Here is a 25231-nt window from a genome sequence, read left to right as displayed (position 1 = left end):
CATTTGAAATGTATATCTTTTTATTTCTTTGAATTTTATTTATTTGGATGACATTCGTTAAGTTCTTCCAGAATTTATGTCTTCGTTCGTTATAGCAAGTTATTTTTTATTGCAGTAAAAATCAATCCCAGGTGTACGAAAGTACAATTACAAATGAGAATAAATTTACGGAGAGAAGACAGGTCAACATTTGAAGGAAACAAACCTTCTAAAAATTATCAAATAAAGTCCACAAATGAGCTACATGTCAAATAATTAATGGAATTGTTGTATAATCGAATATACATTGTCTTGTGACTAAAAATAAAATATAAAATTGATTTCTACAAAGTGGTTGATGTTTTATTTCTTTGTTCTTTTTTTTTACTAATTTTTTTATAACAGAAACTTAGACATAACATTTGGTCCTTCGAGCTGGATTTGCAGATTTCCCATGTTGGGGATAGACAACAGACTAATGCTGGGCAGAGACAGAGGCCCGTGTAAGCATTTACGAGTCAGAGTTGCGGGTTCATGAGGGGCTGGATAAGGTCCTCCTCTAGAATGACAGACAATGAGACATATTTTGGCACTGAAATATTCGTACACCAGGTTTAAAATCTTGCCAAACGAAAATGTTGTGTGATACTTTCCAGCAGGTGTTCCTATTTGTGAAACTGCGAACTGTGAATGTTCGCATATTTTGCCTTTTGTTTCACATAAGCTTTATTTCTACTCCCAGATAACGAAGAGTTAAATATTGAATAACTCTGCATTTTCCTCAGCCATGATCTTTCACACAAAAACAAAACAAGAGTGGTATAATTTTGAGGTTATATTGCGCGCGAACAATTTATTCGTTGCAGTGTGGATGGTATGTGGAACTCGAATAGAGTTTGACAGTTCGTATCAACCACACTCCAATTCGTTACTACCAAACAGTTTTTTCAAAATTTTCTTGTTTTAAGGAACAAAATGAAAATTTTATTATCCTAACATTAGTGTCAATTGGTTTCTTATAATTTAAATGTGTTTTTGTTTGGAATTGACTTTAAATTGTGTAAAATCACGTTTATTCGTCCATTCGCTCTCATCTGCAAGGCCCTTAAATCTATAAACTAAAGCACTATCACATGAGCACGACCAACGACCAACGAATGAACGAATATCCGTCGATTTTGACATTTCTTTCACATGAGAGTTTTTATTTCGTCGCGAATGAAACAAAACTAGAATGATTTGTTTGGGTTAAGTACGCGCGATTATTTTTTTCTTGCGAGTGTGGATAATGTGGAACGCGAATAAAGTTTGACAGTTCGTATCAACTACAATTTGTTTCGCGACGAAAAAAACTTGTTTTCTTAAATGTATCAATATATGGAAATCAATCAAATAGAAACTATATTGCTATCGTTTTGTTAAAAAATTTTGTGGAAATATGTCCTCCAACGTATACAAACTCATATTTTGTAATTCATGTGCTCATGTGAATACTGCTTAAGTGCAGACTATGGCACATATCATACACATTTTGATTCAATTGTTTTGTCTACATATTTAAAGTTACTATAATAAAGATTTTTCATGTAGTGTTAGATTTATTTAAGTGAATAAAAAGTAAAATTCAAAAGTAAGAAATGTTCCTATTATTTTGGTCACAGATGTGCGCACTGTGGATATACCTGTGTGTGGTTTATTGATTTTCTTCTTTCATCATTATTAAAACAGAAACAGCCACAAAAATAAATACAAAATATTTAAACTAACGTCTGTCTATTAAAATAATATTCTAGTATTCTTCTCAAAACGATGATTTTTGAATAAACTAAGTGGAACAGGGCCATTATGATGAGAAATACACACAACACTCTCTTAAATATTTATTCATTTTCGTTTGATTTTTGTGTCTTTTGTTTGATTTGTTGGTTCTATTCAAATATTGAATGGTTGATTAAATTATACATACTCTACTCACGTATGTATTCTATAAATTTAATATTAGATCCAAACAGATATTTTAACACATTTTCAATTAACCTCATTTATTTGGAGAGAAATGATCAAATAATTAGCATCACTTCATAATGTTTCAAGGTATTGAAAATTTATTTGAATTTTGAATATCTGGTTTTCAATATGTTTTGATATGACAGCTTTGTTGTCAAGTGCGACTTTATTTAGATGAGAAATAATATCAATTTGGTGGAAAATTTAAGTTTCTTAGTCGTAATTTATTTGCTAATTAAGATTTTTTTTTGGTCCCTCAACCGGATCTACAGCCTAAATTATTCGTTTTTATAAAGGAAGGTTTTCTGACAGATGAATGTTTGGGTTTACTCTGCAGAAAATGAAATTATGGGATTGAAATTAAATTACCGACGGCATACTTTTGCAAAGGGTGTTGCAACCGTAGCGTAGCCGCCACAGGTATTTGGAACTGCTGCCATTTTTCGTTAGCTGGAAATAAAATACAGATCCAGTCAACATTCATTTTTGACTGGAATCAAGTCAAAAATTTGAAACACTTTCTTTAATTATTTGCTCAAAGTGAACCAAGTGTAAGCGAGTTATTATAATTTCCAACTGCAATCAACGAACACACCCATTTTGCAATCTCTTTGACAAGCTAATTTAAATTGGCAGCATTGTGTATAGAATCTATTTTCTATTAGAATGTTGGCAGGGCTGTTTGTCAATTACCAAATGTCAAGATCGCAAACTGAAAGTTGTTGCTCTTCTTTGTTTTCATATTTAGATTGAAACCTTTTTTTGACTGGATTCAAATAATCGAAATCTAGTCAACAAGTCTGATCTGACTAAATTCCCAATTTCGAGCTGGCAGTACTGGTATTTGGCTGATATTACATTTCATTGTAAATAGCTTACCTTCTTCTTTACCATGAAAAAGACATCCACACTGATTTTTCTATAAAAACAATCGTTTTTGTAATATCGAAATGAAACCTGTACGATAAAACTGTTCATCTGTCATCTGTCAAAACGCTGTCAACAGGATTCCCCCAAAATTTTAATTGGGAACTGACATTAATGCGATCTGTAATTGGCTAGTTCGGATAAATTAATTATTATATTTGACAAAATATGTACTAAGCTATTTTCAGCTAATCTTTGTTAATAATTTGACAATTGCTCTCTGAATTGTCAATACTTTTATCTGTTGTCGGTATTTGTAGAACTTATCAATCTAAGCTTTATAAAATTTATTGTGATTGTGAATAAAGAAAATGTAAAATATTTGCTTTGAATTTTTGTTTTTACTGTCTTTAATTCAAATCTCGTTGCCAAGAAACCAAAATACCGTTTAGCCTTTTTATTGTCATTCAAACAAACAAAACGTCATGAAACCAATTGGTAAAACCTTAACAAATGAAGGCATTTCCGATTTATTTTAATTTCTTTAAATCTTGGCTTAAACTTGAATACAAAATTACCTAAAACAATGTTAAACAGATTGGTATAGCCTACGCATCTTGATTAGCTGGAAATATTTTATGTTTTATGTTTACCACGCATCCACTGACTGAATTTAAAAATGAAATTGGACTGTTACAAAGTTTACGTAGGCGTGAATTATGTAGATTATGGGCAGCGTTATGGTTTTTTAATTACAATGAACTTTGTGAAGTTTGTTTTGGTAAATATTTCAATATCTTTGATTCAGATTTGGTAGATTATGGAATATTTTGTTTATTTTTAATGAAGTTTATTTTAACTTTTGAGTTTTAACATTGAAATCAATAAACATATTTAACTTTATTTTGTATAAATATTCCTACGTTACGGATGGACTAGAATTTGTATGCTGAATTCAAACGACTTATTTAAAATTATAGGAATCATAACGATCTGTCAATTACCCATGGAAAAACCTTAATGATCAATCAATCAATCAACAATCAGGGTCAGTCAAAAACTAAAAATTACCTCAGGTCCCGTGTTCCTGGCAAATACGCTGAGTATTGAATTGAAATTAAACAAACATTAAGCTGTAATGAAGTCATTAATACTGAACATATTACAAAGACATGAAGGCACTAAAAACTGTCGTTTGAAATCTTGACAGAAAGTCATAATTGCCAATTCATCTACAGAGTGACAGTTTATTGCGGATTGTGACGTGGTGGAATTAGTGTACCATTACTTCAAAAAATGATGTTTAAATAGTAGACATGTGCATTCAAGAGGACACAAGCGTCCACAAGTTTTTCTTAAAACCCACCTCTGTCTATCAACTCCTACTCTCACCTCCCCGTGGTGAACACCGGTTGCCTAGTACCTCAACTGGAGATTGGGTTCCAACCCCAGTGCAAAGTTGTTGGGGGCAGCAACTTGATGAGCTATCTGAGACAAATATTAGAGACCTAATTTTTTTTCCCTATGCGACAAAATGGTTCTAACACAATCGCTATGAAGCTTCTCTATAAATCTTTCCCTTTCTATCACAGGTCAAACGAGTTTTTGGTATCAAAACGGCGCCCTTCAGTGCTAATTGGATCTCTGGCTAGGTTGTATTGAGATCGCCATTTCTACCTACCTACCTGGGGGCAGTAACGGAGAAAGGGGGGAGAAGTGTTTCCACTAACTCACCTCTACGTATCCAGATGACAGCGGAGGAATTCCCGAGATGGAATCAACGGTGGCGTCTACAGTTCCAGTAAGGCTGAACTACCTAGTGAAGACTTTATAGGGCTTCTATGACTTATTCGGAGCCGAAGACTATAAGGAACGGTTGGAGTTATACTAAGGATCTGGCCTTCGGGTTGGTGGTTGTGCCGTCGGGGTGACTTCCTGACCACGTAAAATTCTACTAGTTGCGAAGCACCAACAACAATTTACTGTTGACAACCTACCCGAACGAATTAAGGACAACGAACTTCGGATATGCACGTGGAATGTTAGGTCCTTAACAGACTACGTGCAACCGAAGAATTAGCGGAAGCCCGAGACTGCTATGAGGCAGACATCACCATCCAGACATCGCCATCCAGGAAATACGATGGCATGGGCCGGGCAAAAAGATTATGGAAAACTGCAATATTTACTATGGTGACTGCTACCGAGAAAACCAACACCGCTTATTTGGATGCGGCTTTGTCATCAACAACATTAGCCTAATATGCACGCACGCCTCCACTGATGAGAAGGATGACAACACCGAAGATATGTTCTTCGACCTCTTAAAAAAAAAATATGAGCAGTGGCCTAGCTACAATATTAAAATTGTCCTGGGCGAATTTAATGCCAAGCTAGGAAGGGAAGACATCTTTGGTGGAATAATCGGGAAATACAGCCTGCACGGCTGTCATAGATTTTGCTGCGGGGCGAAACGTCATGGTAGCCAGTCGGCGTTTTCCACACCTCAACATCTACAAAGGAGCTTGGAGTTCTCCAGATCAATCTACCGTCAACCAGATTGACCATATTGCGATCGACGCCAGACACGCTTCCAGCTTCAGGATGTCCGAACTTTCCAAGGAGCTTATATCGACTCGTACCACTACCTTGTTATAGCCAAGGTAGCACTAAAGGTTTCCAGATCCAAGGCAAAAGAGGGAGATGCTGGTAGAAGGTACAACGTCGAACGGCTACAATCGCAAGAGATCGCTAAATCCTTCTGCGACCGAGTTACAAGTAACCTCTCTCAAAGTTCTTTGCCGCCAACACAAAATATCGGAAACCAGTGCCAAGAGGCAAACAGAGAAGCCGCCTCTGACGTGCTGGGTTTCAAGAAACCCTTGGTTTGATGAGGAATGTCAGCAGGCAAATGCAGCCAAACAACAGGCACGCAAAGCGGCGCTGCATAAAAGGACGAGAGCTGCTCATGAGCTCTATGAGCAGAAGACGCGAGAGGAATACCGACTTCTCAGAAGGAAAAATAGAGGGCATGAGAATCTAGCGGTTGAAGATGTTTAGAGGTTTAAAAGCAGGAATGAAGTTCGAAAGTCTTATGAACAGGTGAGACGAAATTTATAGGTACATAAACCTAGAACCGAAGGCTGCAAAGACGAAAGTGGAAAAATCATAATAGAACCGCAATCAATGCTAAGGATATGGAAGGACTACTTCCGCGGACTATATAAAGGCGACGACGAACCGAATTCTGCTATCAGGCAGGATGATCTCTTCAACATAGTAGGCGAAAGCCAACAATCCCGTCCTCTCGTCTTAAACGAAGTAAAGGTTGCCATATCTAAGCTGAAGAATAATAAAAAAGCTGGAGCTGATGGCTTGAAAGCCGAGCTCTTTAAAGCAGCTAGAGCACCAACTTATCTGTAATGTATGGTCGGAAGAAAGCATTTTCGATGAATGGAACCTCAGTATTGTTTGCTCGACCCTGAAAAAAGGAGACCCTCTTAACTGCACCAACTATAGATCTATCATTGTACTTAACATCGCCTATAAAATCTTCTCTGCCGTAATATGTGAACGTCTGAAGCCCATCGTCGAGAAGCTGATAGGTCCTTATCAGTGTGGTTTTAGACTAGGAAAGTCATAAATCGATCGAATATTCACATTATGACATATCCTGGAAAAAACTCTAGAACACCAAATCGAACCCCACCATCTCTTCATAGATTTCAAGACCGCATATGACAGCATCTACAGGACGAGCTGTATAGAGCCATGTCTAGTTTTGGCATCCCTGCCAAACTCGTCCGTTTGTGCAGGATGACCATGAAGGACTCACGCTGCTCCATAAAGGTTGGAAACAACTTAACAGAACCTGTCAAAAAAGGTTTTAGACAAGGTGATGCGCTGTCATGTGATTTTTTAACATCGTGCTTGAAAGAATAGTGCAGAGCTCACACGTCAACACTAGAGGCACTATCTTTCAAAAGTCTGTCTAATTACTAGCATATGCTGATGACTTTGACATATTCGGAAAAATTTAGCGTGATGTCAAAGGGGCTTTGTAATTTTTTGGAGACAAATCATGAAATATCCATTTAATCGCAGAATGCACTACTATGAAGGTATCCGAGGCACACGTTGTGTTTCACAATTAAAGGCTATTCACATGAGACCAACGAATAAATAAATATTCGTCCATTCTGGCATTTCTTTCCTACGACTTATTTCTATTCGTCATTAATTAAACGCGCGTGAAAATTGTATTCATTGAAGTGTGGAACGTATGTGGACCGCGAATTGAGTTTGACGTTACAATCAGATTTCAATTCGTGACGAACAATCTATGTGGATCTAAAACGCATATATTACTACAAAATGTTAGATTCAAAACGTCCTTTTTTTTGTGGAGCTATAAAGATTCTATCTGTACAAAATGACTTCCTTGAATCTAACTTGAGGGAGCATAACTATACCTATATATAAGACCTTCAAAAAAACGGCCCAATGTTGATATAAGGCTATAGATATAAATCTTTATGAGACCTCCGCGAAAACCTTGGATTTGCCTAATTAGAGAGCTAATAAGAAATAAGGTATACCTTAAAAATGTAAATCTAAAAATAGTACCTAAGCTAAGTATAACCAATTAGTGCAAAACTTACAGAAAACTTAAATGATAAGTATCTATAACTATACATAATCTCTATCTCATCATTCCATCAATTACTTCTTAGAAACAAAAAAATATAAATTCTCTGGAGTGTTTAACCACAAATCCGTTAAGTCCTACCTTATACCTGCACCAAAGTAAATTCCTAATGAAAAATTAAAAAAAAAAGCAAACAAAAACACACCCAAGATTCAACTATAAGTTCGCACTCTAAAGATTAAAGCTCTATAAATCAAAAAGATGCCGCAAATGCCTGACCACATTTCCGCCACAAATCTACAGATATATAGACACCTCTAAAAGATCGATATACAAAACTTGGTAGGTAGGTTAGGTATAGGTAGAAAAGGTAGGTTAGGTAAAGGTAGGTACTAGCTATGAGGAATGTGATAGAAATACTTATAAAAATTCAAATTCAAAACCGACTCTGATATCGTATTTCCTTTCTCATTCCGAAGTGCAACAAAGGAAAAGTGCAAATATTTAAAAAATGTAATACAATCCCATAAACATACAACCGCATGAACACACCAACACATACCTACCTTACCTATACATTAACATACAAAATGTATTTATCCTGATTTATTGTGGTTTAGAACACATAAACTTTAATATGCACAGCTATGGCCAAAATAATAGAAACATTTCTTAATTTTCAGTCATAAAAAATAATTATTTTATTAACGGTTGCCAAACTACTGCAATAAAGAATTTTATGAGTACGAAAACGATGTGTGCCCTACATTAGACTAAGTTCATAAATATTCACAATTTAGCTGGTCAAAATAGTAGCAACACTCTCAAGGAACAAGTCTCATTCAATGGTCTTGTTTAATTAATCATTTTAATTTTCGTTTCTAGTTTTAACGTAGGATTGCTTTATTTTCTTAAAAGATGCCACACAACAATAGGGGCAGCGGAACGCTGCAATAAAAAGCATCTTAATTTAATTTTATCACTGCATAATATAACAAAAGTAGACCAAAGTTTGGCGAGAATTTTACTTCGCGTAGCGTCGTAAAAACTAATAAAATCTGAAGAAACCAGAATATATCCGTTTAAATGGCTAAAAGCAACCTAACATAAATACTTAAAACTTATATATTTTTGTCATACAAAAATTAGCAGAGAAATGTTGACACATTTTAGTCAGCTTTAAGACGGACTTTCGAATTCTACAGGAGGCCAATCTTAACGCACAATCTCCATAGGAAATGCAATTACAAAAATAGAAACTTAATTGGAAGCAAACATATTATTGGTAACATAACGTTAGTACATTATAGAATGTACGAATGGAGCCCTGTACTTGCTAATAAAGGGTGATTTTGTCTTCCAATGCGTCAATTGAAGCGAACTTGTCTGTATAGACATGAGCCTTAATATATCCCCACAAAAAAATAGTCTAAAGGCGTTACATCGCACGATCTAGGTGACGTATTGATCGGTCCCGAACGTGAAATAAAATGTTCACCGAACTCGCCTCTTCATAAGCCCATAGTTGCGCGTGCTGTTTGGCATGTGGCACCGTCTTGTTGAAACCACATGTCATGCAAATCAAGCGCTTGTATTTTGAGCAAAAAAAGTAGGATATCATCTCACGGTAGCACTCACCACTCATAGTTATGTACTTTACGATTCTCATAATCTTTGAAGAAATACGGTCCAATGATGCCACCAGCCCATAAACCGCATCAAACTGTGACTTTTACTGGATGCATTGGTGGCTCTTGCAACGCTTCTGGCAGATACTCACTCCAAAATCGACAATTCTGCTTAGTTACGTACCCATTGAGCCAAAAATGAGCTTCGTCGCTGCACACAACTAAACGGAAGAAGTGCGCGATGAACTTTCTTAACAAGGCAAGACGATTCATGGTTAAATTATAGACCAAACTGAAGATGTTTGACAGTAAAACAAAACACAAAGCGTGCGTCAGCTGTTTAAACCAGTAATGCCAAAAATATAATAGCTTAAAAATCACCCTTTGTAAGTCAATTTTAATTTAATTTTTGAACTTGGTACTACTGGAACTGTCAACGAAGAGTATGCTTAAACATTAATTTAAAGGGATGTGTTCAAAAGTTTAGTTAATCTTTCGAATTGTAACATTCATGGAAACGAAAGTAATAAGGTTTAGAGCTTTTCTAATTTTTGAATTTATCAAACTAATTTTCGACGTTGCTTGCTGATTGATCCCTTCACTTAATATGTGAATGTGTTAAAATGACACTTTTGACATTCATTCATTCTGAAGGGTTGAAACTGTTTAATTTTACTAAACAAATTGATTGAAAGTGTAAATGATTGAATTTTTAGAAATATCGAGAGAATTCAAGTATTAAGGAGTTCTTCTAAATCCAATCCTGGATTATAGCAAACATTTGAAGAAAAAGCAAAAACTTCAAAAAGCTTAATTAATGTTAATTGGAAGAAGATTTTCTTTAACGATCACATAAGACTCTCAACAAAATATAATATTTTCAACGCAGTTGTGAAATTAAAGATTTCGAAGAAATTGAAAAATTTCAAAGAAATTTTTTAAAGAAAATAATATTGAATATTTTCTTTAAAAAATTTCTCCCTATTCAATTTATTTGGAAACATGCCTGCCAAAACTTTTTACATTAAGTCTAAGGTTAGTAATGAGGCTTACTTAATTAAAGTACTTGGTCTACGGGAAACTCGGTTATGTAAGATAATGATGCTCTACGAAATTCGGAATAAGGAGTGGTGGGTGATGGATATGGGAAAACATTGCTGCTTCCAGTGGAGAAGTTGTGCAGATCAATCTCAACAATATTGATATCGGATGAAAACGAAATTCTACAAAATTATCCAAAAACTTGAAGAATCTAACCGGTTCAGATTACTCTAGCTTAATTATATCTTGTGTGACAAGAACTTATTCCAAATTCTTTCTCCTATAAAGATATTTCCCTAATTTTTACATCAAGATGCGAATTTCTACATTTAAATGGAAAACCATACAAAGGAAGCTTTGACAAATTTTGTAATTGATATAACTTGAGTGCTATGGAAGATTGCTTGCTTTTCATCAGTGTGTGTCCTATTTTTAATCAGCAAAGAAAAATATGTTTTGGTAAACCATCCCTATCAGTATACTGTAAACTGTAAAACTGTAACTGTAACGCCTTAAAATGGCAAAATAAACCGAAAACGTGAGGCCCAAAAAGGATGACTACTGAAAGAAGTGACAGAATAATTGTTTAGTTGGCAAAACAGAACCCTTCCATAGGCTCTAGGAAAATAAGAAATGAACTTCAACTGTCTGTTAGCGCTGTAACAATACGAAGACGTCTTTTATAAGCGAAGTTACTAGCCCGAAGTCCACGCAAGGTACCATTCTTGACGAAAAGGTATGTTGCAAAGATAATGGAGTTTGTTAAAGCACATAGAGATTGGGCAAAAGAGAAATGGAGGAATTTTTTATGGAGCGGTGAAAGCAAAGTCGTCTTTTTGGGTCCAAGGGTCAATGTTACCCTGTGCTGAAGAGGAAATGCTGTTAGTTTGGGTATACCAACAAGGCTATGACCCAAAGCACACGTCAAAAAAGGCAAAATCATGATTTGAGCAGAAGAAGTTATACGTTATGGAGTGGCCCGCTCAATCCTCCGACCTTAACCCCATCGAAAATTTGTGGCGGGATGTTAAGAATGCAGTTCATAAAGCAAAACTCAAGAATTCGAATTGGCTTCCCGACTTGTTAATTGTCATTGCGAACGCAATGAAAACCGGAAATTGCAATTGTTTGAAGTCAAACGGAAGATCAGTCGGATTCATTGGTATTCGAGGAATACATACATACATTTTCACCTGCGTACTTTCCATTACAAATGGTTACCCCAATCGAATTGGGCATAAGTCTTTTCACCGCAAGTCGAGTACCGTTGCAAAGTCGCGGTGGGTTCAAATTACGCACGTGGAATTACTGGCAACGTCTGCCTGAAATCGCCTGCCAAAAATATCATCAAGCCTTCAGTGTGAAGTTAAGTGCTTCAAGTGATTTCTTATGTTCCATTGTGCACTCATCCCAAAAATGAGCTTGCGTTGCATCAACAATTTTCCCATTGCACTGGATCGGGAAAGATTGCATGTTAGAGTATCAATTGTGTTTAAATTGAGTGAAAACTTAAGCGCAAAATGTGCAGTACGACCGCCATCTAGAAGAGTTGCCGCAATTCCAGATGATGCTAACACCAAAATTATGTCACATCTTGATCGAATAGTGGCCAAAATCAATGAACTGACAAATGTTTTCCCTGGTCTTCCAGGTGCGTCTAGGAACAATAGACCACCAGTATTATTGTCCAATGCTTGCATTAATATTTCGTTTACTTGTTTCTGCTGTTCATTCAGCAATGGCACATTATTTCGAACGAATTTCTGCTATGTATCAACATCGTATTCCAACTGTCGATTTAATTCTTGGTTCAATCCATCGTGAATCGATCGATTTGGAGCAATCATTCCTACTTCAATCAGTAACTTGTTTGCAATAGTCAAGCATTGATCGTCAATCAGAATTATTCCTTCATTGTAAATTTCATACGTTATTTGAAGTCGATATCTCTGACGTCTCTATAGAGATTAGGTTGACTAAAAAAGGTTACCAAAAATAAGCTTTGGTTTAGAATATTGGGCACTTCGGAAGTCAAAAAATTTAAAAAAAAAATAAACAAACCGGAACGGAGTTCACAGCTTTTCTGTTGAAAATTTGTCTACTATAAACCTCACGGAGCCCGAGACCTTTTCAACGAATGCAAAACCGTGGAAATCGGTTTGTGCGTTCTGGAGTTATAGCGTCAGGAAGGAAAACCCGACTTTTTACTTTTAAAAATTGAAATTAATAACGAAAAGTGATAATTATTTCCAAACTCTATTTTACACCGAAATCTATTCTTTTGCCTGATATTCTAAGTAACTTGTCCCGAATTTGATCGAGAACCATTTCACCGAGCGCAAGAAAAAAGAAGGAGACATAAGCTTTCTTGGAATATTGTCACTGAAATAACAGACAAGAAAGAATCAATAAGATGTTAGCTACATGAAAAATTAACTTTAGCAAATGAACTACCTGACGCTGGAAAATGCTCGTTGCTGCGTCAAAATTGGAAGAGACTGGACCAAAACCTTCGAAACCACCAGAGGACTTTGTTAAGGCGATGCGCTGTCATGTAGCTGCTTCAATATTGTTCTTAAAAGAGTGGTGCGCAACACCAACGCCAATAAAAGTGGCACCATCTTTCAAAAGTCCACACAATATCTTGGACATTCATCGACATCGACATTATGGGAAAAACCAAACGAGCTGTGAAATGTGCTTTCTCTAATGCCGAGTCTGAGGCGAAAAAAATGGGTCGTGACATTAACGAGAACAAAACGAAGTATTTACTGTCATCAAATAGAGTCGATTCACACCGTAGATTTGGTCAAAATGTGATAATTGACAGGTACCACTTCGAGGTGGTAAACGAATTTGTTTATCTGGACACTTCTGTGAGTTCTGCAAATGACATCAGCGCGGAGATCAAACGCAGAAATACCCTTGCTAATTGCTGTTTCTTTGGCCTTAGGAAGCATTTGAGGAATAAGGCCCTTTCCCGAAGTACCAAAAAGACACTGTACAAAACTCTAATCATCCCAGTCTTGCTGTATGGTGCAGAAGCATGGACCCTCTCCCAGGTGGATGAAGGATCTCTTGGTATCTTCGAGAGGAAGGTTCTGCGAACGATCTATGGTCCGGTTTGTGTTGACAGGCAAAGTAACATCTGGCGGAGAAGATTTAATCAGGAGTTATACGAACTGTGCAAGGACTTGCCACTGGTCAAAAAACTGAGTGTACAACGCTTAAGATGGCTAGGGCATATCGAGGGAATGAACATCGAAGCTCAAGTCTGTAAGGTATTCAACGCCAAGCTTGAGGGAACAAGAAGCAGAGGCAGGCCTGATCTCCGGTAGAGTGATCAAGTTAAGCTGATGCACGTCAACTTGGTATTCGAAACTGGAGGCAGCAAGCTAGAGACCAAGTAAGCTGGAGAAAGTTATTACTTGAGGCCCAGGAGCACAATGCGCTGCGGCGCCAACTAAACTAAAGTAAGTAAATGAACTACCCGTGGCATGATGATTAGTTCATTGGACCTTCATGCCAAAGGTTTTGGGGTCATTGCCTGCTTGCTTCATCTAAAGGGTACTACCTCTTCCGAGGAGTTGACAAATCCTCCAAGAGTAATTCTTGTCACAAAAAGTGCTTTCTCAAATTAGATGTTCGGATTCGGCTTAAAACTGTTGGTCCCCTCCATCCCTGCCAAAAGGACTCGCACACAGGAATGGTTGTGAGTTGTAAGTCACTAGGCCCTAGTCCTCCACGGATTGTTGTGCCACCTAATTTATTTTACTTAAATGAACTGAAAGAACTAATATAACTTATAAACAATCAAAAATTAAGAAACTCTAACAAAATATTTTACATTGAAATTAGATAGTTTTACATTTAATTTAATTTATTTATTTCCCTATAATTTTGACCATAACTGTATATTTACATACAAAAAGTCCCCCTTCTCAAAGTCAAATGTTAAATTGGAATTAAATTGAAAACAACAACAACAAAAATAAAATATTGGCAACATTTCGACCTGTTGAATCATTGCAAAAATATGCTTAAAACCAGGCAAGGCACATTCAACACGACACGTAACACGAAATCCGACGACGACGACGACAACAACACATAAGTACACCCAAGCCTCATATTAACAATATTACTGCTGCCAGCCAATTCAACAATGTTCAACCAGCTCCGTCTACATCTCCACCAATCCCAATAATTCCAATACCAATTCCAACCTAAAGCCGATGCCAAAGCCCAAGCAGCAACAAAAGAGGAAACCTCAAAAATACCCACAGCCAGCTATATTCGAATAATATTGTTTTACCTATTTTTCCAACTCACCACACACCAGGAGTGGTTTGGTTTGGTTTTGGTTATGCTTATGGTTATTTTACTACTAACAAAAAATTTTACATTTTACGTGATGGTCGAGGAGCGAGGGGATGAAGAGGAAGTCTCTATTCAACCAAAATAAAACCAGGCGCAGTGTGACAACCTTTCTGAGAGCGCCAAATCAATTCTAAACACTAAACAGTGTCAGTGGCTTTGAAACCCCGTTTCCAAGTAAAGTATACTATAAACCTTACCTATACCCAACCTCAACCCCATGTCACACAACCACCACCACCACCGCCCGCCCCTTCTAAAATATTCATCATGCATCTCGAATAAAACACGTTTAGATACTTGAATAATATACCGACAAAAAAAAAAGATACACTTTCCACTCCACTACAAAAGTATGTATCTCTCTCTTTAAAAGTATCTTAAAGAGGTTTGTTTTGAAGTATGGATTATAAAACACGTGCAATTACGGTGAATTAGTCGGCCATAGCAGTTTAACCTGTTTAAATTTTGTTGTTTGTTGTTTTTGTAAATTGTTTCTCTTTTCAAATTCACAAAAACCTATAAAAGTAATTATCATTCTCTTTGTAGATACGAAAATTGATTCTGTTACATTCGCACCTATAAAACTAATAAATGTAAATTCTTTGAAATGTATCTATGTTTTTGTCTCTGTTTTTAAATTGAATTCAAGACAAAACTGACCTGACCCTCTAAAAGTAAGGACCACATCCTGCGAAAGATACATCTATAAAATTAATGGATGCCAATGTACCCAGATAAGTACCTACCTGCTTGAATCTTTTCTTCCCTTCTTTTTCTTCTTTTCCTTAAAAAAAAGACACCACTGCTGCGGGTTGAGTTTAATTTTTATCCGAATAGATTGATGTTGTTGTTGTTATGGTAAAAAAAATATCCTCCTTCACCGTTTCCTGATGATGGTTTGGCTTCACCTTGCAGCGATGAAGATTGAATCAAGAATGCGTGATGATTCTTCGACTTAAATACAGGTTTTGTTCGTTGTTCAAAATATGCGATGAGTAATCCAAAAGAAGATTATTTTAAATATAGAAAACAAGGACTTTTCAATCTTTAGATACAATTTCGAAATAATGCAACTTCCAGATACTCTCAAGAAATTCCAAAGGATTATTCAAGATAGAAAAAAAAACATAGATACTAAACTTCAGCTTCAGCGACACACAAATAAAATAAAACACACATCTAACCAAAAAAAATGCAGAATAGACGCTTAGAAACTTGTTTAGATACACTTGCACTTGCCACACTTCTTTCCTCTATTCCTTGATTAAATATTTATTTTATTTTTTTTTTTTCTTATTTATTTTTCTACAAAACACAAAAATGTAGAAAAGATACACAAATTTTCACTCGGCACTCATAGCATAGCCATAGATACGAATACAAAAATGAATTTCCATAGATACAACTTGTTTTCTTGCAATAATTTTAGATGAGAAAACATCCAACAAAAATTAAATAAAATAATCAACGTACACGAACTCTCCCAAAGATACAATATCTATTTTGTTTTTTTTTTAATTTATTTAAGACAAAAGATGGTTTTAAAGTAAAGATTAGATACTATTGGTTCAACATTTCTAACGTGCTAAAGATGAACTATGAACACTTAAACAATAGAAAAATTGAATTTTTAATTTAACGGACGTTAGGCTTTTTTTGTTGTTGTGAATATGATGACACGTCGGTCTTGCGTCGTCCGGTGTATTTCACAGATACGTCCAACAACTCCGATAGCACGATTGAAACTGCTTTAAAAACTTGTTTTTCAAAATAAACGTTTGAATCGAATTCAATCGGTTTTAACACATACTAGTGCAGCAAAAGCGCAGCACAGCACACAGCACATAAAAAGAAACTCACAGATACACCAAAGACCACAAGCAGAAACAGAGTACAGGTAGTTTTGTAGAAAAGATACCAAAGTTGAAAACCTGCTGCTGCTGGTGTTGCTGGTGGTTGACATTTGTTGCTAGTTGCTGTTGACTAGGCTAATGTTGCGGGAGATGTTTAAGATACTTGAGTTGAGTAAACAAATTTTTGTGTTTGCAACATTTCAGTTCGGTCCCGGCAGAAATGAAAATGAACAGAATCATAGAGGGGGTTTTGTTTTGTTGCTAAGTGACGAAGAGTGTGGTGGATAAATAGTTTGTATAGCTTTGGGTTTGTCATGGGGAACTCTGGGGAGTACTTGGAGCACATATTGCCAACGAAGATGGTGAACAGAATCAGAGATGTCGTTTAGGTTTAATAAAGTAAATGGATTTCTAATATTCTTCAAAAAAAATATGATAGGCTCCAGAAGCAGTGTAGATTGTTTGATTTACAATATTTTAAAGGGTGGTTTTTTTGAGGTTAGGATTTTCATGCATTAGTATTTGACAGATCACGCGGGATTTCAGACATGGTGTCAAAGAGAAAGATGCTCAGTATGCTTTGACATTTCATCATGAATAGACTTACTAACGAGCAACGCTTGCAAATCATTGAATTTTATTACCAAAATCAGTGTTCGGTTCGAAATGTGACAAATGACAAATTTTGTTCAGCGATGAGTCTCATTTCTGGTTGAATGGCTACGTAAATAAGCAAAATTGTCGCATTTGGAGTGAAGAGCAACCAGAAGCCGTTCAAGAACTGCCCATGCATCCTAAAAATGCACTGTTTGGTGTGGTTTGTACGCTGGTGGAATCATTGGACCGTATTTTTTCAAAGATGCTGTTAGACGCAACGTTACGGTGAATGGCGATCGCTATCGTTCAATGCTAACAAACTTTTTGTTGCCAAAAATGGAAGAACTGAACTTAGTTGACATGTGGTTTCAACAAGATGGCGCTACATGCCACACAGCTCGCGATTCTATGGCCATTTTGAGGGAAAACTTCGGAGAACAATTCATCTCAATGAATGGACCGGTAAGTTGGCCACCAAGATCATGCGATTTGACGCCTTTAGACTATTTTTCGTGGGCTACGTCCAGTCTAAAGTATACACAAATAAGCCAGCAACTATTCCAGCTTTGGAAGACAACATTTCCGAAGAAATTCGGGCTATTCCGGCCGAAATGCTCGAAAAAGTTACCACAAAAATTGGACTTTCCGAATGGACCACCTAAGACGCAGCCGCGGTCAACATTTAAATGAAATTATCTTCAAAAAGTAAATGTCATGGACCAATCTAACGTTTCAAATAAAAAATCGATGAGATTTTGCAAATTTTATGCGTTTTTTTTTTTTAAGTTTTCAAGCTCTTATAAAATCACCGTTTACATTTATTAGTGATGATTTGAGGCACTGTTTTACAACTTAGTTTTACGTTAAAACAAAACGTTGATACTTTTAAACTTTTAGTTAAGAAAAATGTTGATAGTTTATTGTTTATTTTCATGAGATTCATAGGTAAATAAAATAAACAAACATATTTAGCGACACTTCTCACAAATTTGTTTCAGTTTTTGATTTTTCAAATGACGAAGAATCCCTTAGAATTTACAAGAAGGCACAAAGGTAATCTAAGGAAATTCTTTTAACTAATCCAGCGTTGCCAAGCTGCTTGAAAAATGTAGACGGCTCCTAAACAAATTCAAGTAATGAATCGCTGAAATTACTATTAGACACTCACTTTTCTGGTAGTTCTCTTGCCGAAACTTGCAACAATTATATACGTTCAAGTTCTAATAGCTACTACATATCCACAAGGTCTGATCACAAGGGACAAACTACAATGGGCTCTCAAAAACTTCAAACCATTTAAATCTGCAGGACCAGATGAAATAATAATAGCCGAGCTACAAAAAACTTCTGACATAATTGCACCAATCCTTGAGGCAATTTTTACCAGCTGTTTTTACCTACGGTCCATGTTCCCTCGGCATGGAGAGAAGTTAAAGTTATTTTTATACCCAAAGCAGATAAATGTTCGCCAGTCAATCCTAAAGATGTACGACCTATAAGTCTATCATCAATCCTTCTTAAGACCTTGGAAGGATTAATTGAAATCCATTTAAGGGCAAGTATTGATACAAGACTTTTGTATTCGTCTGTAAAGGCAAATCGGTGGAAACAGCGTTACACACCTTAGTACGCACCAACGAATATTCCCTCCATCAAAAAGAGTTCACTATGGTTGCTTTCCTTGACATAGAAGGTGCCTTTAACAACGTGGATACATCTGCACTAACATCTCTAAATGTAGAGAGTTCGCTTCGGGAGTTAATTCATTTAATGCTGACTAGCAGAATAATTAACTCAAAACTGGGCAGATCTTCTGGCAGACGAATTGTTAGTAGAGGGACACCGCAAGATGGTGTTCTATCCCTCCTCCTCTGGAATTTAGTGATGAATAAAATTCTAACTGGTCTGGATGGTGATAGCCTATGCGGGCGAACGGTGCTATAGCAGTTTCGGGAAAGCATCTTAACAGCTTAAAAGAACTCTAACAAAATGCCTTAGACAGACTAATACTTTGGCCTGATGGGTGTGGACTGGACTGGGTGTTAACCCACACAAAACGGATCTAGTCTTATATTCAAGGAGATGAGGAAATACAATTTCCATTTGTCAACCCTCCAAATATTAAGAAACCCAACGTACAGGAAGGAGCAAAAAAAAGGTACTCTAGCTCTCTTTTCTTGCAATAAAGCTATTGGTAATAAATGGGGCTTACAACCCAGAATCACGCATTGGCTATACACATCGGTAATTAGACCGATTTTTATGTACGGTGTGGCAGTATGGTGGACTGCTTTAAAGAAAACTATAAACCGCGACAAAATTAAATAAAGTCAAATGTTTAGCTTGCCTATGTATAAGCGGATCGTTTTGCACGAACCCGTCTGTGGCACTGGACACCTTACTTTACCTAACACCTATTGACATATTTAACAAACTAAATATATTCGCCTCAAAGCTTCGTCGCAGTGGACACTCCTTAATTCTTAGGTATTTAGAATTAATTCCAAAGCACACAGACTACACCTTCCCCCAACTTCAATTCGACAGAAACTTCCAGATTTCTATACCTTCCAGATCTTTCTGGGAGGGAAGGGGATTCCTGGAAGACGAGTAAATCCATTTTTATATAAATGGTTAAAAACAAAAGAAGGGGTTGGTGGAGGAACGGCTGAAATTAAGTCTCTCACTCCGCCTTCCCAATCATTGTAGCGTGTTCCAAGCGGAACTTAATATGCAGAGGCACATGTGAGCACAAGGAAGAGGAGAGAGGGTTTAAAAGGTGATGTCGGTGCACATTGGTTTTGAATTCCTGAATATTGCGATGACTTGGAAAGACAGAGTGTGGTAAGGCATTCCACATTCGCTTAGTACGGCTAAAGAACGAATCTCTGTATTTGACAGTACGGCCGAAGTTGGGCTCGAGAAGATACTTATAGCATTCGTAGAAGCGCGAGTATAACGGTTGAACTGTTTAAGGGGAGGAATGCAACTGGCTATTTCTCTTGAGCATAAACCGTTAAAATAACGGTAAAAAAGCGTTAGACAAGAAACTTTACGACGATGTTCAAGCGGCGTTAATGATTCTATGATGGTGTTATCACCGATTAATTTAAATGTTCTATGTTCAATGCTGTCCAAGAGGCTTAAGTAGGTTGCAAGTGCACAAGCCCAGATATGGGAGTTATACTCAAGCTTTGGACGTTTATAAGTCTTCTAGATAACAGCCAGATCAGAAGGAGTGAAAAACTTCTTGCATCGCCTCAGAAAACATAAACATATTGCGTGATCATTCCACAAGAGGTGGTTGGTGTCACACATACCGAGAATAACGAGGTGTTCAGCCTCATTGATGCAAGTACCATCCATGGATAATGGCTAATGGGGGTATATCAAGTTTTAACGATACAAGACAGCATTGGGTTTTCGAAGCATTAAATTTAACGCGGATTTTTATTCCCCAATGTACAATGCTGTTAAGTTCGAAATTTAATGAGGTTATCATATTTTGTCGAAGCAGTTCCACATCCGAAGGTGAGGCATGTGATTCTAAAAACAAATATGAAAAGCTAAGAGTTCTATCGTCAGCGAAACAATGTATTATACTAGAAGTAGCAGACAGGAGATTATTATAAAAATGAGAAAGAGTGTTGGAGATAGAACAGAGCCCTGGGGCACATCAGCATTTATTTTGTGGTTTTCAGACTTGAATTCATCCAATACTACTTGTATTGAACGATCCGAAAGGTAATAACTAATCCAATGAAGCAGGGATTCGTGAAAACGAAAGCACGCATTTTCGATAAGAGAGCCTGATGCCAAACCTTATCAAAAGCTTTTGAAATATCAAGTGCAATAATCTGACTTTCTCCAAACTATGTAAAGATTTGTTCCACTGTTCGGTGAGATGAACAACCTTAGATCACCAGTGGACCTATTGTTACGAAAGTCGTATTGCCGGTCATTAAGAAGCTTCCGTTCTTCAAGATATTTCTTGAGCTGATAATTAATCAGCGTTTCCATGACCTCGGAAAGAAGGGACGTGAGTGCTATTGGACGATAGTCTTCATACTCTTCAGAAAAATTGGGGAGATACTTTCCCGGCCAGCGGATTTGTGTGTGTCAAGGTCTTTTAGTACTCGCACAAGTGCGAAAGAATCTCCGTCCCATAGAATAATTTACGCTCTCAAGAACAGGAGGACTCATGACATTTTCCGGTAGCGTCGAATTAACAGCAAAATGTGCTGCAAGCAAATTGGCTTTATCGGTCGAGCTCACATAGGGAGTGTCATTGTGGACGAGCATAGAAACCGAGGAGGACGTGGTGTATAGTACGTTTTTTTACATATGATCAGAAATTTTTTCTACCTTTGGGACATTGTAGTATTTTTTGCCTTAATTTCTGATCATGCACAAAATTTGGTTCATCGAATATGACCATTGAAGGTCTTTCTAGTTTGTTTGAACTTATTCCGGGTTTCCTCAGTCGGGTTGGCTTTTTACCAACTTAAACTTACATCTCTAAAACTAATAACCTCTTTACTGCTCGAATCAAACCATGAGTTCTCTTTGGGTTTGATAAATTTTACCCCCATTCCACAAAGAATTAAGTTTGTAACCATATCTGCGCTGGAATCCACGAGGAAGCATAGTGACCAGTTAAAGTTTCTAAAGAATTCATTTACACCGTCCCACTTGGCTTTCTCATACTGCCGAACGGTTCTCGTAGGGGTTTTAACTTTAACTGGCGTTTTTTAGACATGAGAATTTTGCAGATACGATACAATGGTCTGATGAGCCTAGAGGTGGTAACACACTGATTGTGTAATTATTAGGGTCAGATTTTAGAAACAAGTCTAGAGTGTTGGCGGATTGACCTGGACCGTCAATGATTCGAGTTGGCTTTATTTGTTCTAACAATACTTGAGTCGAAAAACAATTCTTATCATTTTTTTTTGTTATTTTTGAAGAACCAGTAGAGAAATCGACAATTTTTTCTATACAAAATAAAAACCTAATAAAACATTACTCAAAGTTGGTAAAAATTGATTTCCGACTCAAATATCTTTTCAAAAATTTGAACCTATGGCTTCCAATTGGTTTTATCATATAAGAAATATTGTTTTCAATATTTAGTACAATTTTGAGAAAAATCCAATTGACAGTTTTTTTACACAAAAACTATACTAAAAATTTATATGAAAAATATTGTTGGTAGTTTTAATTTTCTTAAGAATAACTCAACTAACAACTTTTTTAATCCAACACGAAAACCTACAAATTATTAGGCAAGACAAATCGACAGAGGGGATGGGAAGTTATCAGTGTGGGTCGCATCCCAGCCTCTTTTTTAGTTATGATCTGCAGTAACTATAACTCTTTATTCATTGATAATTAAAATGTTGGGCGCCATTTAACATTTTATATAAATACATAATAAAATAAGTCGTTTTTAATTTATACATTTTTTTTCCTGACTGATGGATCTTATAATTTCAGACAGAAATGTAAATTGACATTTGATCGTTACATCATTCAGTACTCTGACAACAGCTGTCAATAATTTGTATCTTGCTAAATACATTTCAATGAGTTTGAAAATTTTCACGGTTGAAAGACTTTGTTCCATTTGATTGTCAGACTCATCTTTAAGTCTGCACAAACAATTGTAAATAAACTATTTCCCACAATTTTAAACGTCTCCTGGCAACATTGTCCCAAACAAATTATTTAGAAATTGATTGCCATCTCTTTTATTATGATAATATTGGTATGGTTCAATTTTGTATGGAAAAAATATGGACAACTCCAAACGATGCTCTATATTTTCGATGCCTCTGAGCCATAGTTAAGGTTTTATGCCGTTATTTTGTTGTAAAATTAACAAATCGAATTATATTTTGTTGCTAAATTATGATTTGGGTCGGCGGAACAATGGTCTGCAAAATTCAACAAAACAAAACTATAAGAAAAACGAAATTATTTTAAATAACAATAGGTAGGAAGCCGGGGCGCACGAGTGCATATCTACTTGTTGAAAACAATTAACAAATGTCAAATTCCAAAAAGGTTGGTTTGTTAATTTTACCACTGACAGCAAAAACAGTGCTGTCACCCAGTAGCTCAGTTCGGGGCTCGATTAATAAAATCGAAATTAATTATAAAACTAATAAAAGGAACTACACAGGGGCGTAGCAAAAAAAATGAAAAACGGTCGCCAGGATGTATTATGGTACTTTACTTACCATCACCAATCAAGATAAATAATAATACAAAAAAGCGGAAATTTACTTCCCAATTAAAATAGAATTCAAGATTAATTTTTCAGCCAGAAAAGTTAAGATATTTTATTTTATATCTGGGAAACCTTTATAAATACAGGGATAAAACCCAGAATTTTTTCCAAAAAATATTAATACAATTTAAATTGATACAAAGAACAAAAAAAGAAAGAACACTTGGTTGTGCACAAAGAACACAAAGAAAGGTCACCTTGGGAAAGTTCCCGAAGAACAAAGGTCGCGGGTCCCGCAATCTCGGGAGACAAAGGAATCGGCCGAAAGTCTATGGGTTGAATTTTGGCTCTTTATAACCAACCATAAATTACAAGCAAAGGTAAAAAGCACGAAACTCACTCAACAAAAAAAAAATACTTATCTTTCTTGGTTTAAGAAAATCGATCCTGCCTCTCCTTTTCCTCTCTTCTCAATCACGCCTTCCTCACCAATTTTATGTTTTTCTTTATTAATTTTTAATCTTGTCATCACCCAGCTCACTAACACGATTTTTCTTCTTTTTCTTTCTCCAAAAATGTGTCACTACTTTTTTTTTCTTTTTGACCTTACTCTTCTTAGCTTCTCTAAAAAGTGCCATATTCATGGCGAACTTCCCTCATCCAAGAGGCCACGACAAGTATGCCATCCTACTCTGACCTTTTGTAATGATCTGGTTTTCTCTTTCGGTCAAACTGCGACACCCGGCTTTTTCGCTGGGGTGCATGCCGATTTCAAAAACCAGTCAAACCTTTGTGGTCTCATTCAGATTGGTGATCTTAACACCAACCTTGGCTTAATGGATGACTTTAGTTCTTATCGGTCGAATCCAATTGGTTTAAAAAGTAAACGAAAATATTTTTGAGAGTTCGTGAATAAAATCCCCTAGCCCAAACCGCCCAGTTTAATAACTTGAGGAAAGCGTTCTGGTAATTAGGAACCTTGGCATTTTTCAAATAAGATTAAGAGGCAGAATCCGATAGTTCGACATTTAGACTGTGAACCCTTAGACTTCCGTGGAGACAATTTTAGGAGAAGGGAAAAACTCATCGCAAGGTGACCTTACTTACTTAGTAATCCGACACTTTAGGCTGGGCATTAAGCCATAATAAATTTAGGTTGGTGTGCAAATTAGAGGAAGGATGCACACTATCGTTTCTCCTTGTGTGGACCACCTGTCACACACTCACTAAGGCCGTCTTCATGACTCATCCGTCACACAATTGTGTATTTTGTGATCGCCCGTCACAAATTTCAAAAGTAAATGACAATGTGGACCTTCTGTCACACAACTCCGCATTACCACTAAAACCAATTTTGTTTGCTTTTCCAAAATACAATAAGAGCAGGGCACTAACTGATGGAAAGCAGGATTCTACTGAACTCTTAAAATATATTGGAGCTGCAACGACGAAAGGAAGGTTAAAAAAAATGAAAAAGGATATGAGATATGCTAGTGGAGCTTGTTGTGGTAAATTTTACCGCAACAATTTTGCCGAATTATATCATCCTTTAGCTCTTGAATTTTTGCTGGCTAATCAATGTTCACCTTTTATTTAAATAATTCCAAAGAAAAAAGTCCAATAGTTTCATATAAAACGATCATGGCAGCCAATTGACATCCACATATCGCCAAGTACGAGCCGAACGAGCATGCACTGGTGTTTTCACATCTCCTACAGACTCGGGTTGCTCCGCAAAATTGGAAGATTAAATTAGAACAAATCACGAAGTGCCCGATATGCATTTTGTTTTGAAAGCCTATTTTCAAAACAAGCCTGAATAATTTTAACGCGTTGCTCGATGTTGTACCTTTCAATGCTTCAAATCGAATTAGCCTGAACTTGAGAAATGTCAAATGAAAACCAGAAAAAACTTGACATTTAGGTGTAGTTCACAATCACTATCAGCCCTTAAAATTTATCCAGCCTTTAATAATTTGGTAACATTTATTCAGCGAAA

The 25231-nt window shown here is 36.4% G+C and overlaps 1 protein-coding gene across 1 annotated transcript in view; it reads right to left on the bottom strand.

The window, feature by feature from the left end:
- Positions 1-16099, bottom strand: part of LOC129940018 (uncharacterized) — a 286224-nt gene extending 270125 nt beyond the window's left edge. Inside the window, exon 1 of the mRNA XM_056048240.1 lies at positions 15297-16099. The gene's annotated coding sequence lies outside the window, so the exon portion shown is untranslated. The remainder of the gene's footprint in view (positions 1-15296) is intronic.
- Positions 16100-25231: the final 9132 nt, after the last annotated feature.

Source organism: Eupeodes corollae, chromosome 1 (assembly GCF_945859685.1).
Source record: "Eupeodes corollae chromosome 1, idEupCoro1.1, whole genome shotgun sequence".
Taxonomy (NCBI): domain Eukaryota; kingdom Metazoa; phylum Arthropoda; class Insecta; order Diptera; family Syrphidae; genus Eupeodes; species Eupeodes corollae.
The sequence above is the reverse complement of the archived record's forward strand: the minus strand, read 5'-3'. Positions and strand labels throughout refer to the sequence as shown.